We start from the raw sequence: 11,197 nt of genomic DNA, 5'->3' as shown, positions 1-11,197 counted from the left end.
TGTGATGTAACATTAACAGGACTCCAAATTTTCTTCCAGAACTATTTACTGTGTCTGCAGTCAAACATATGGATCTCAGATTGGTCAACCATCTCCAGACTCACTGATAACTCAAACTCACTGGAAGACTGTACTCCCCATATCAAGATGCTGCCGCCACCACCAATATACACAGCATTAAGAAAGCTATGGTGTTTAGATTCCTGATTCCTAGAAAGTAATCAATAGGATGTAATAGGAACCTTTTATAAGGAGCCAAGAGGTCATTGTAAGGGCACAAAATCAGCAGACACTTTAGATCTTAACCAATTTAGACTTCCCCTCCATTCTACCCAGATCCGTCCCTCTACGTAGCACTGTCGTATTTGCTTTGTAGAATACATGGAGGAAGTCAATCAGGAATTAATGAAAACACAAATAATGAAGTTGGAGGAAACAAAATAAGCATATGCAAAGAGGGAAGGGGAGAAAAAGTCACAAACTCAAAACAAGTATGCATTCTCTGTTAAAGACAAACAAACTGGATAATGCTTTGAACTCTTATCCTCAAAGACTCAAATTGTAACGATAAAGTGAAGATAGCCATAACAAACAATTAGTTAACTTCTGTCTCTACTTAAATTTGAACATGGAATTAATTCACCAAGGCTATCAATATCATCCAGGCTTGTATTTATTAAAAGATAATACAATATTAAATCTCACACTAGTAACAATGATGTAATCTAGTACAGTAATAAGTAAAATTCTGTTTTCAAGAAAAGTGTACTTCCTACATGCTTAAAAATTGTATATGAAGGAGGAGTTCAAATTCACTTTGGTGCACTCACTGCTTGAAATGGGGAAGGGAAGGGGATGAAGCAACTGGCAGATAGATACAGTGAAGATAATGTTATTATGAAGATGACTTTTTTTAAAGTTTTTTGGAGTGCTGCAATTACAGGTTCTTTTCCCCTGAACTCAAATAAAATACAAACCAAAATTTGCATCTTAGATGGAAGTTAGTCTCAAAATGGTATTTCATTACAGTGTGCTATAAAATCTTGAATCTCAAAGTTTCATTTTATTGTACAGCAAAGCACCATACTTTTTAACATGTCATTTTAATTGTAATTAATTTGCAGAAATAATCAGCTGAGTAGTGTTTCTTATTTTGCTCTCAAATATCCCAAACAAAATATTAATTATTAAAACCCTCTGACAGCACAACTTTGAATTATAACAGTCATCTACATGCTCAGCCACATGTAGACTTTATCTTGCCCTTAACTCCAAGTCCATGTGCCCCATAGGCATCATATTCCGCATCTCCTTCTAGTGAGGTATTTCTTTGTCTTGCTTAAAGGATTACTAAAATGCAGTCAGCTCGTCTGTTAGGAGCCTGAAGCTACCAGGGAGGTAGGTGAACCAGCATAGTCACTACCATCTCCTGAAGCCAAAACAAACCAGGCTGAGTGGCTATAAACAAAGTGGCCTGAAGGAAGGACTCTTTTGGCTGTGGCATATGAGGAAAATGTAGGTGCTTAAGGGAAGCAAGGAGAAGAAAAAGCTGTCTCGTCAACTCTGATACATGACACTGGTCCTCAACAGCAAATACTATTTTCTTCTTTTGCCTTTCAGATATCTTGAAGAATCTCTTGCTGAAAAAAATCCTTAAAACTCTTCTGAAATAATTCAGCTGCGTGGAGATAACTGTAACAATAGGGCTGATGATAGTTTTTTTTTTTCCCAATGGACCCTTTTCCACTGGAAAAGGTTGATATACCAGAAATAAACATACAGAAAGGTGTGTAAGGAAAGGGCAAAAGAGCTGTAGGTGTAGCCAGCCTGTCTGCCTCATTTTCTGCAGGTCCAAAAGCCAGGCTCCCTCACCTGCCCAGACAGCTACCTCAGGGGGGCATTCCAACTTCCTACCCCTTAAGTAGCTGGAACAGGGATTTCAGTATAAATTATACTTGGGTCCAGTCCCAGCACTCCCACTAACTTACTGTGTGGCTTTGGGCAATCATTTGATTTGTTTCCTAATCTGCAAAATCAGGACAAAACCTAACTCCTCCTCCATGCAGTTACAAGGATTAATCTAGCAACATAGTGCACAGTCCAAAAAATTTACATTTTTTTTTTGCTTTGATCTTAAACTGAATATAGCCCTAGGCCTCTAGCATATTAGTAAAGCTTCTACTTTGTTTAACTGGAAAAAAATGTGTTGTGTCATGTGTGTTGATTCCCCACACCATCTGCACTCCCATTTTCAACATCTTAGATCCACCCAGGCTAGATGATTGTGAGTTAGAAAGAGAAATACCCATTTGTGAGAGGCAGTAGCTTCAGGAGAACAGAACCTAATGCGTGAAGACATGGAGGTATCCCCCACCCCCCCACTGGAAACCCACCTATACTTGATTATCCAAGGCATGGGTTTTCAACCTTTTTTAACAAGTGTACCCCTTGTGTCTCAGAGTTTCAGCTCACAGATTGAGGACCCAGAAGTGAGGGAGGTAGTAGGGCTGGGGTGTGGGACAGAGCTGCAAGCAATTCTTCTAGGGAGTATAGGGGGGTGGCAGCTCCCACCGCTGCACACACTCTGGGAGGGCATGGTGGGTGCGTGCCCCCTGAATCTGCACGTGGGGCAAGGGTGGGCTAGCACTGTGGGCTGGGGCTAGCACTGTGGGGTGGCGCCAGGCTCTTTCTGCCCGGGCGCCAGGCTAGACTGTGCTTGGGGCAGGCAGTGGCGGTGCTGGGAGGGGACTACAGAGTGAAAGGCTGCAGCCATTCCAAAATTCACTGAAGTCCGCCTGTAGCACCACCTCCTAGTGCTGCTGCCCACCCACCCCAAGCACAGACCCATCCCAGACCCACTACCGGGAAGAGCCCAGCGCCACCCTGTCCCCAATCCGCAGCAGCAGCCCGCCCTTGCCCCACACACAGATCCAGGGGCACCGCCCCCCATGCCCTTCCAGGCTGCATACAGCAGCAGGAGCCACCACCTCACCCCATGCCTCCCAGATGAGCCATGGCACCCCGCCTGTACAGTGCCTGCCTCAGCCCTAGCCCCACGCCCAACCCCACTCCCCCTCGCTCACCAGAGGCCTCAATCTGCCCATCCCCCCATACCCCTTGCCTCCTCACAACAAACTTACTAGCCAGACCTGACTGCCTTCTATGCTGCCAGGCTGTGCTCCTGTCCACCTGCAGGCTGCGTGCATACACAGGGCATTTATCAACCACATTAGCCAAAAAAAGCCAATTGCTGATACAGTCAATTTTCCTTATATGCCAATCCGATATGGAACCAATGCATCTCTGCTCTTCTATAAAACAGCTCTTCTCATGCAGGCAGTGTACTCTCTACAACCTTTTTAAGTACCTCTTGGGGTATGCATCCCCCCTGGTTGACAACTATTGATGCAAGGGAATGAGTTAAGAACTGCTTATCTGACCTTTTGCTTCCATTATTGATACTTGTGTCAGGAGTATTTTACTTGTTTTATTTTTTACTAATGTAGTAAGAGATTTCAGTCAAAAGTGTACATGTTTAATTTGTTTATAAAAAAAAAAAAACAATGGATTAGAACCCTGTAGCAGGGCACTATGGTGCCTGCTACTGAGAAAGCTGGGAAGACTCCTCAGGTGCCGGTTGCTGAGGCAACTAGAGGGAGCTAATGATCTGCACCTGCCTGGCCAGCTGACAAGAAGGGGCAGGGCCTGGCTCCTATATAAACCACAGGCAGGAGGCCAGGTGGCAGTTCTCTGCCAGCAGCTAGAGAGGAAGGAGCTCCCCGAGCAATGATGCAAGAACTGCAGGTACAGCCCAAGCCGGGTAAAGGATGATGGCTATAAGCCGGGCGGCTTTAAGTTATGCTATAGAATAGGGGCTTGTGTTTTGTTATGTTGTTTATAACCGGTGGTTTGGGTGAGGCTATCAGGGAATGGAGGAGGCCTCATAGGGGACTCGCACTAGTGTGAGGACCCCAGCGCCGGTGAGGACGCAGTATTCGGGGTGTATAGACCCTAGCCCCAGAGAGGGGCAGCTGAGAAGCCCCAGAGAAGGGGGCATTGTGGAGAAGCCCCAGTGCAGGCATGGTGAGCCCCGAAAAGGGGGGCAGCAATGCGGTGAGCCCCGGAGAAGCGGGGCAGCATTACAGAGAAGGCCCGAGAGGAGGGCGTGGAAGGAGGGAGACAGAGAGAGAGACTGAACAACGTCTATTCCATCTGCGAGGCTTGGGGCATGGTATTGGGGTGGTAGGAGCCACGCATAGCCCCTGAGGCTTAGGTACGGGGTCAGAACCATATAGGAGAGACCCCAACATATCCAATAGGATCGGTAGTCTTCCGCTTGCATACTAATAACATCAAGATGTGGCAGGCGAGATTAGAGCAGGACAGCAAAGGTCCAAGAGGGCTCCAAGGGTGCCCCGTGTAAGGTGCAGATGATCCGGAAGATGGCGCTGGGGAGGGCAACCTGTCACAAACCCATAAAGCAGGGGTGTCAAAAATCTGCCCCAGGTGCCTGAGAGTTCACCCACACACCACACATGGTGTGCATGAGAATGGCCCTGCACACAGGGCACAGGACCTGCATCACACACAGGGGCCATCCCAGACAGTCCAGGACCCACAGTGTATGCCATGTATACCCCAACTGGTCGGGAGCAGGTGCCATGTGTGGTGCAGGTCCCAGACTGGCCTCACCCAGGTACAGCATGCAACAGTCCCAGACCAGCCAAAGCAGGTGCCATGAGCTGGATCCGGCTTAGGGGAGAGGGGCAGGGGGGAAGGATAAAAGTCCACAGACCCAACTCCATGCATTCATCCAGCCTGTGGGATCAGACGAGTTTGACACCCCTGCTGTAGTCTTCTGCTCTTCGCTGTATACTCATGGTACTTGAAACGTGGCAGCAGATGTCATGAGGAGACTGTGCACCACAGCATATCACATAGTGGAATCAATTATTCTGTCATCAGCATGCAAGGAGATTATAAAAGCTCAGTGAGTAGACGTAAGGGGACAAACTGCAGAGAGTGTACTGAATGAAGAGAGGGTTTTACCTATCACAAGATAGGGAAAAGGGATAATCAAGCCCATGTCAGGATAAATAACCTTCCTTAAAGTCTCTAGTTAGTTCTAATATATAAAACCAGCATTAAGGCCAGTAACAAGCTTGGTCAGCAGTTGTTTTTCGTACAGCTTTCTGGACAAGCAAGAAGTAATACTTATAAACCATGTCCCTAATTCATGTGTTCTACTTCATCTTATTCTTCTTTGTTAACACAACTTGCTTGTTTTTTGATCTGCATGAGAACAGCCCCATCCCCCCCTGAACATGCAATTCTGTACTTCAGTAGTTTTTCTCTGAGACAAAGATGCAGCTTGACTTTTCCTCTTTCTACAGCTCCAGCAGAAAAAAAAATGCCTTCGATATTAAAATAGAGTTCCTGCTACAAACCACTGTCTTCCTTGGGATGCAGCATAGATATAATATCCTAAATATTTCTAGCCATCATTCTTTATGCTGTATCCTTGGAAAATGTAACTGATACAAAACCATCCTTGGGCTTGAAGCTTCTCACTTTTTCATCTAAAAATTATCTTTGTGATCCAGAACTCCAGGGTTTTTCATTCTCTTCTATGCCACAGAGAAATGATCATCTTTCCTTTACTGCCAGCCCCATTTTTTTTTCTTTTCAGGATTTCATTTATTATGAAAAACTTAAGTTCTTTCCTGAAGCCAGGCTGCAAATAGTTCAGTGGACAGGCAAAATGTGCAGTTTGGACCGGACCCCTCACTCAATTTGAGATGGGGATCTGGAAGTTGAGTCAACTGCATGAGTTGGGGGGTTTTTTTGTTAATGGGGGAAGGAGTTATAAAACATGTAACTTAACAAAAATTCAAATTGGATAGCAATATCCTATCATCACCCAATTCTCACCATTTCAAAAGTCCTGGAAGCGTACCTGTGAATTGTAGCAACGACTTTTGTAAAGGAAGACACTGGGTTCAAAAGTAACTCTTAAAAATAGTTTTGCACCTTTTCGAATATTGTTCTTATACTTATGGAAGTGACTTAGAATTAAATTACTGGGGATAAAAACAATAGGTTTCAACTGAAATTAGGGGACAGGGAAAAAAGGATAAAAGGGGTGGGGGGGGGAAGAGTATCAACTTTCAGTGTCATCTAAGAACTCTATAGAAGAGCTGTAATCTTATTACTGTATTTACTCAAATCCAAGATGAGACTCCGCCCCATCAGCATGGGGGAAAGCCCCTTGTCTTAGACTTTCACATAAATCAGAGTGGGGTGGGGATGGGGGATGCGGGAAGCTGCTGTAGTTCTGAGACTGATCCTGAGCCCAAGTCAGGGACAGTCAGACCCATGAGAGCCTCCTGCCCCCACCCTCTGCAGCTTCAGTCCCCCTGCCCCATGGGCTAGGTACAGACAGTCAAAAAGCCCTAGACTGAATCAATTCAGTCTTTGCAGGTTAGTCTAAGCTGCACAGATTAAATTGAAACAGAAATGAACAGATATTCATCTTTGATTCAGGAAATGCAGCCACATGCCTGCAGTGGCTTAGGCCAGAAGCCAGGGGGCACTAGAGCACATCTCTCTGGCTGTGTTCACTTCCTCTTCCTGCTGCCCCCAAGGTCTCTAGGATTTGCAGTTCAGAATAACAGCAGCAGGACTCTGCAGGGTTGCTCATCACTCTTTTCCTGCTTCCAGGTGTCTCTGGGATTTGTAATACACAGTTGCAGCCAGTTGTAAGTATGAATGGGGGAAGGGGGGGGTCTCCTTGGCCCCAAACCCTAGTCAGGGTTTGCCCCACCCTAGACTGGGCTGCAGCTGGGCTTGCCCACCCTTTGAGAGAGCATTTTGGGATGCCGGGGGACTGTGATTTCACTTGAACCAGGAAGGGGTCTGGGACAGAAGTTTCATAAACCAATTTGACCCAAATCAGTTAAGTATGACATTCAATCAGGTTTATCTTAAACCAGTTTCGGCCATTTTGAAACTGGTTTATGTGCACTGAGCTTCTCTGTTCTGTTACAGGTTTAAACCAGTTTCTGATCACTGAAACCGGTGTATGTGTAACTTCTGTCCCTATCCCTACTGTCATGTGCAGTTCAGCTTCAGCTTGGGCTGGATTTCCTCCCAGGCACAGAGCACATGGAACTCCATCTCCTGACCAGCTAATTAATAGCATTACTGCTGCTGCATGGCCCAGTGAGGGCTGTACTTCCATGTGCTGTGATCTGGGAGGGAACAGAGCCCAAGCAGCACCTGACAGTAAGGCCAGTGGAGGTGGGGAGAGGCAGAAACTGCAAGGAGTAAGGGGTAGGGGGTGAGGCAGACACTGTAGGAAGTGGGGGGGGGCATAAAAGGGGCAGATATTGTGGCAAGTGGGATTAAGGGGCAGAGATTAAGGGTAAAAGTACAGAGGCTGTGAGGAGTGGTAAAATGGGGACAGAAAGGCTTCAGAGGGAAAGTGTGGTGGGGGGGGGCAAAGGCAAGAGCATTACCTTCCCCCTCCCCACAGTCACTGCTTTCCCTGCTGCAGCAGTGGAAGAAGGGTGAATTTAAGATAAACCTCCAATAAATTTGATTAGACTAGTATAAAATTGTTATATTCTTTTCATTTTCAATATATAGAATCTAATTATTGGGGGGACATCTCTAAATTCAGGGTTGACTTACAGCTGAGTAAACTAAAGAAAGTTTCTCATTTTCTATGGGACATTTAAATAAGAAAACTTTTTTTAAGTTACATAGATTTTGGAGTACAAGCAAAATTATATACTAAAATGAACAATCTGCCCTAGGATGTCATTGCCTACCCTGAAGATAACAGCATCATTGCAGCAAGTCGGCTTCAGTTACCAGTAGGCATCAAGTCATGTTAGAACCAACAGCTGACAAGGTTTCCATCTCCCCTACCTCCCCTTGAAACCAAATCATCCACAGCCCTAATCATCCCTCATAGAGCTAATAAAAAGTTTAGTTGTAAACATGCTTTCAGGGATATTGCCAACATGCGAAGAGATGCTCCAAGCCATAAAATGACAACATATGGGAAAGCCATTGTTACAGAAATACTTAAAATATGTTGCACTGTAACTGGGGAGCAGTCGGTAACACTGGCAATGCTTTAGAAGCCTGAATTATTCCTGAACAATTTTTCAGTAACTGGCACCTTTCGTTTCATTAGTTTTTAAGTGTAATAAATGCAGTGCAACCATTTCTGCTTCCTCCCAACAATAACATGCTTACTGCAACTTGAAGCCAATTGATTTCATGGATCCTTTTTTCCATTCTAAGTGGCTACACATATCCTCAAAAACGTGTTTTTCTTCTTATGTGGAGATCTGTAATTCCTTTCTTTTGAACAGACTAAATATTAGAACATAAGTCGTGCCATACAGGGTCAGTCTAATCTAGTGAAGTATCCTGTTTCCAGAAGTGGATGCTATACAGGGAGAGCATATCTAAAATGGATAGATTTAGAAATAGACATAGATCCATGTCCAGGCACATGATTAGGCAAACTGATAATAAACTGAACTCTCTTATGAACTGGCTGCCCCTGTAATGTAATGTCCCAAGTATCTGTACTTTACCAAGGTAGTCAGTGCCCTTTTCTGGGCTATGAAGAAGAGTATGTAATATAGAAGATAGAAAACTGATATGCCAAAGAACATTCATTTAAAGAACAGACTGGAAAAAGGAAATAGTGAATCACAGCAAATGCATATTAGCGATGAGACATAATAAAATATTTCCTAAGACAGGGGCTCAATTAGGTTTACAGACATTAATGGACCAGGTCAGTCTGCCTGAAGAAAAACCCACTCATATGTTCAATGCCCTGGAGTTCATCAGAAGCAAATGCCCATGTAGAAACTCTATGAACCTCAGTTTTACAAAGTGAACCTAACATAATCTGGCAGTAGTCTTCCAGTATGCATAGCTTTTAACAAGGCCTGCCCTAAGGTTTTGTAGGACCCTGTGCCAAGAAGTTAAGGCCTGAGGCAGACTTTTGTAATTCACATGGTACACTTGTCAGAGGCTGGGGGAATAAGGAAGTTCTGGTAGCCAAGAAATCCTCAAAAGTTTGTAACAGGATTATTGTTGCCAAATAAAAACATTTGTATCAAGCTACTTTTGAGTGGTCCCTGACCCATAGCGGGATTGCCTACAAGACTCTGAAACACTGCCTGTATCTATGTCATATTATAGAGTTCAAAACATGACACTGAAGTGGAACACAATATAAAGTTGCCTGCTTATAGGCTAGTATTGCCAACCATGGGCCAGCACTTAACTGTATTTATAGATTAGTCATATTTAGCTATTGTAACCTTTCTGCCAGGCACAGGGTGGCAGTAACAAGGGTCAGGTTCAAATTTAGGAGTTTAACATCATTTTTCCAATTCTGGCTTGAGCCACCACCTAGAAACCTGGAAAAACACTTTTTAACTGAGTATTTTAAGGTGAACAAATGTCCCCTACTTGCAGGCAATGTAAAACTAAAAACAGTGTTTACTACAGTGGAAAAGAAAACCAGCAAACACACTTAAAGAAAGCTTTAACTTAAAAACATTAGCTAAATCCTGAAACAGTTATGTTTTGGTCACTGGCAAACCACCTGGGGGGAGCTACCACCTAACCCACTCAGTTGGGAATGGCAGCATACGCAGGGCTGCCATCTAGGGACGTTGGCACCTACACTAGCCAATAGTAGCAGGTACTGCCCACCCTGCAGCACCCTGCTGCTCCTCACTGCCAGGGATCACTGCTCTGGGGCTATACCACCTACACCAGTCAAAGTAGCAAGTGCTGGAGTGGAGTTGCTGCCACTCTGCTGATGGGGAACATTATTACAGCACACTGCTGGAAACTGCTGCCCTGGCTGCTGCTACCAGGTGTCACTGCCACTCTTCTAATGGTCCTCTTTGGGTTGCCTATACAACCCCAGCTCTCAGACCTGGTCTTATTTCAATAGCAGGCTGGATGATTTTTACCTTTTCTGACTACACAATCAGGCTTCTATCTGAACCCATACCAGGAATCTGAACTCAAAAGCACTTTTCTTTTCCAGTGTCATCCATAGTCACCCAGAGAGTGACACCTGTCTAGAATCTCTCCTGCTCCTCACAGACACCCTGTTTCAGCACTAAAACTGAAGTCAATCCCACTGGAGATCTCCAAATAGTTCACAGAGCACTACTCTTTCAGTGACCTTTGTATAATTTTCCATTAGCAGCATGTGCTGCCCTTCACAACTGCACACTTTAAACATCAGTCTATACCAGGCCCACAAACAATAAAAACAAGTTTACCCACCCTCAAAATTCTGAGCATGCATACTAATGAGGGTAAGCAGAGGAAGAATACACAAAAATCATCATTATAGAACAACCATAGCTGAACATGCATAACATAAGCAGATTTATACCTATGAGTCATAAAAATCTCCTTTTTGTAGTAGATAAAAGTGGGGCATAGAATAATTATATCTAGCATATCTAGAGAACTTATACATGGACCAAATATGAACATGATTATTGTGATTACCAGGGATCTGGGTTTCCATTTCCTAAAGAAAAATGGAGAAAAAGACAAATTTTCCCCTTGACCAATGGAAAATGCAGATTTCTCATTTTAATGGGGAAACCCACGGATTTTGCAGTTTTGCAAAGAGCTCTTTGCAAGCTGGCAGAGTTCTAGCTTGCAGGAGGCTGGGAGGGAGTGGGAGGAGGGCAATCAGGCAGGGGGTGCCATGTGCATGTATATGCATATGGCCACCAGCCAGCCTGGAGCACAGCTCCCGTATGTAAGTTGGGGGGGGGGGGGGAGAAGAGGGGGAACTGAGGTCCCCATGGGGAGGGAGGGAGAGAGTTGGGCAGGACTGGAGCTGGGGCGGCTGCCCAGCAAGGCAGTACATGGAGCTTAGTGCCCGGGGCTGCAATGTGCGGCTTCAGGGCAGAACAAGCAGGGCAGAAAACAACAGAATGCAGTTCAACAAGGAGAAATGCAAAGAGCTGCACCTAGGGAGGAAAAACGTCCAGCACACCTACAGCCTAGGGAATGAACTGCTGGGTGGCACGGAAGTGGAAAGGGATCTTGGAGTCCTAGTGGACTCCAAGATGAACATGAGTCGGCAGTGTGACAAAGCCATCAGAAAAGCCAATGGCACTTTATC

At 44.9% G+C, this 11,197-nt stretch overlaps 1 protein-coding gene and 1 long non-coding RNA gene across 2 annotated transcripts in view; one reads left to right on the top strand and one right to left on the bottom strand.

The window, feature by feature from the left end:
* PPFIA2 (PTPRF interacting protein alpha 2) overlaps positions 1 to 11,197 on the bottom strand; it is a gene marked incomplete at its 3' end in the record, with an annotated part of 557,753 nt that overhangs the window by 491,765 nt on the left and 54,791 nt on the right. The gene's annotated exons all lie outside the window — the stretch shown is intronic.
* On the top strand, positions 3,771 to 7,956 carry LOC102385798. The gene is made up of 3 exons (XR_324975.1): positions 3,771 to 3,804; positions 6,721 to 6,758; positions 7,818 to 7,956. It is a non-coding gene; the product is annotated as an uncharacterized LOC102385798 (long non-coding RNA).

The sequence above is a fragment of the Alligator sinensis genome, unplaced genomic scaffold, assembly GCF_000455745.1.
Source record: "Alligator sinensis unplaced genomic scaffold, ASM45574v1 scaffold976_2, whole genome shotgun sequence".
NCBI classification, from domain to species: domain Eukaryota; kingdom Metazoa; phylum Chordata; order Crocodylia; family Alligatoridae; genus Alligator; species Alligator sinensis.
This window is presented reverse-complemented; position numbering and strand designations above follow the sequence as displayed.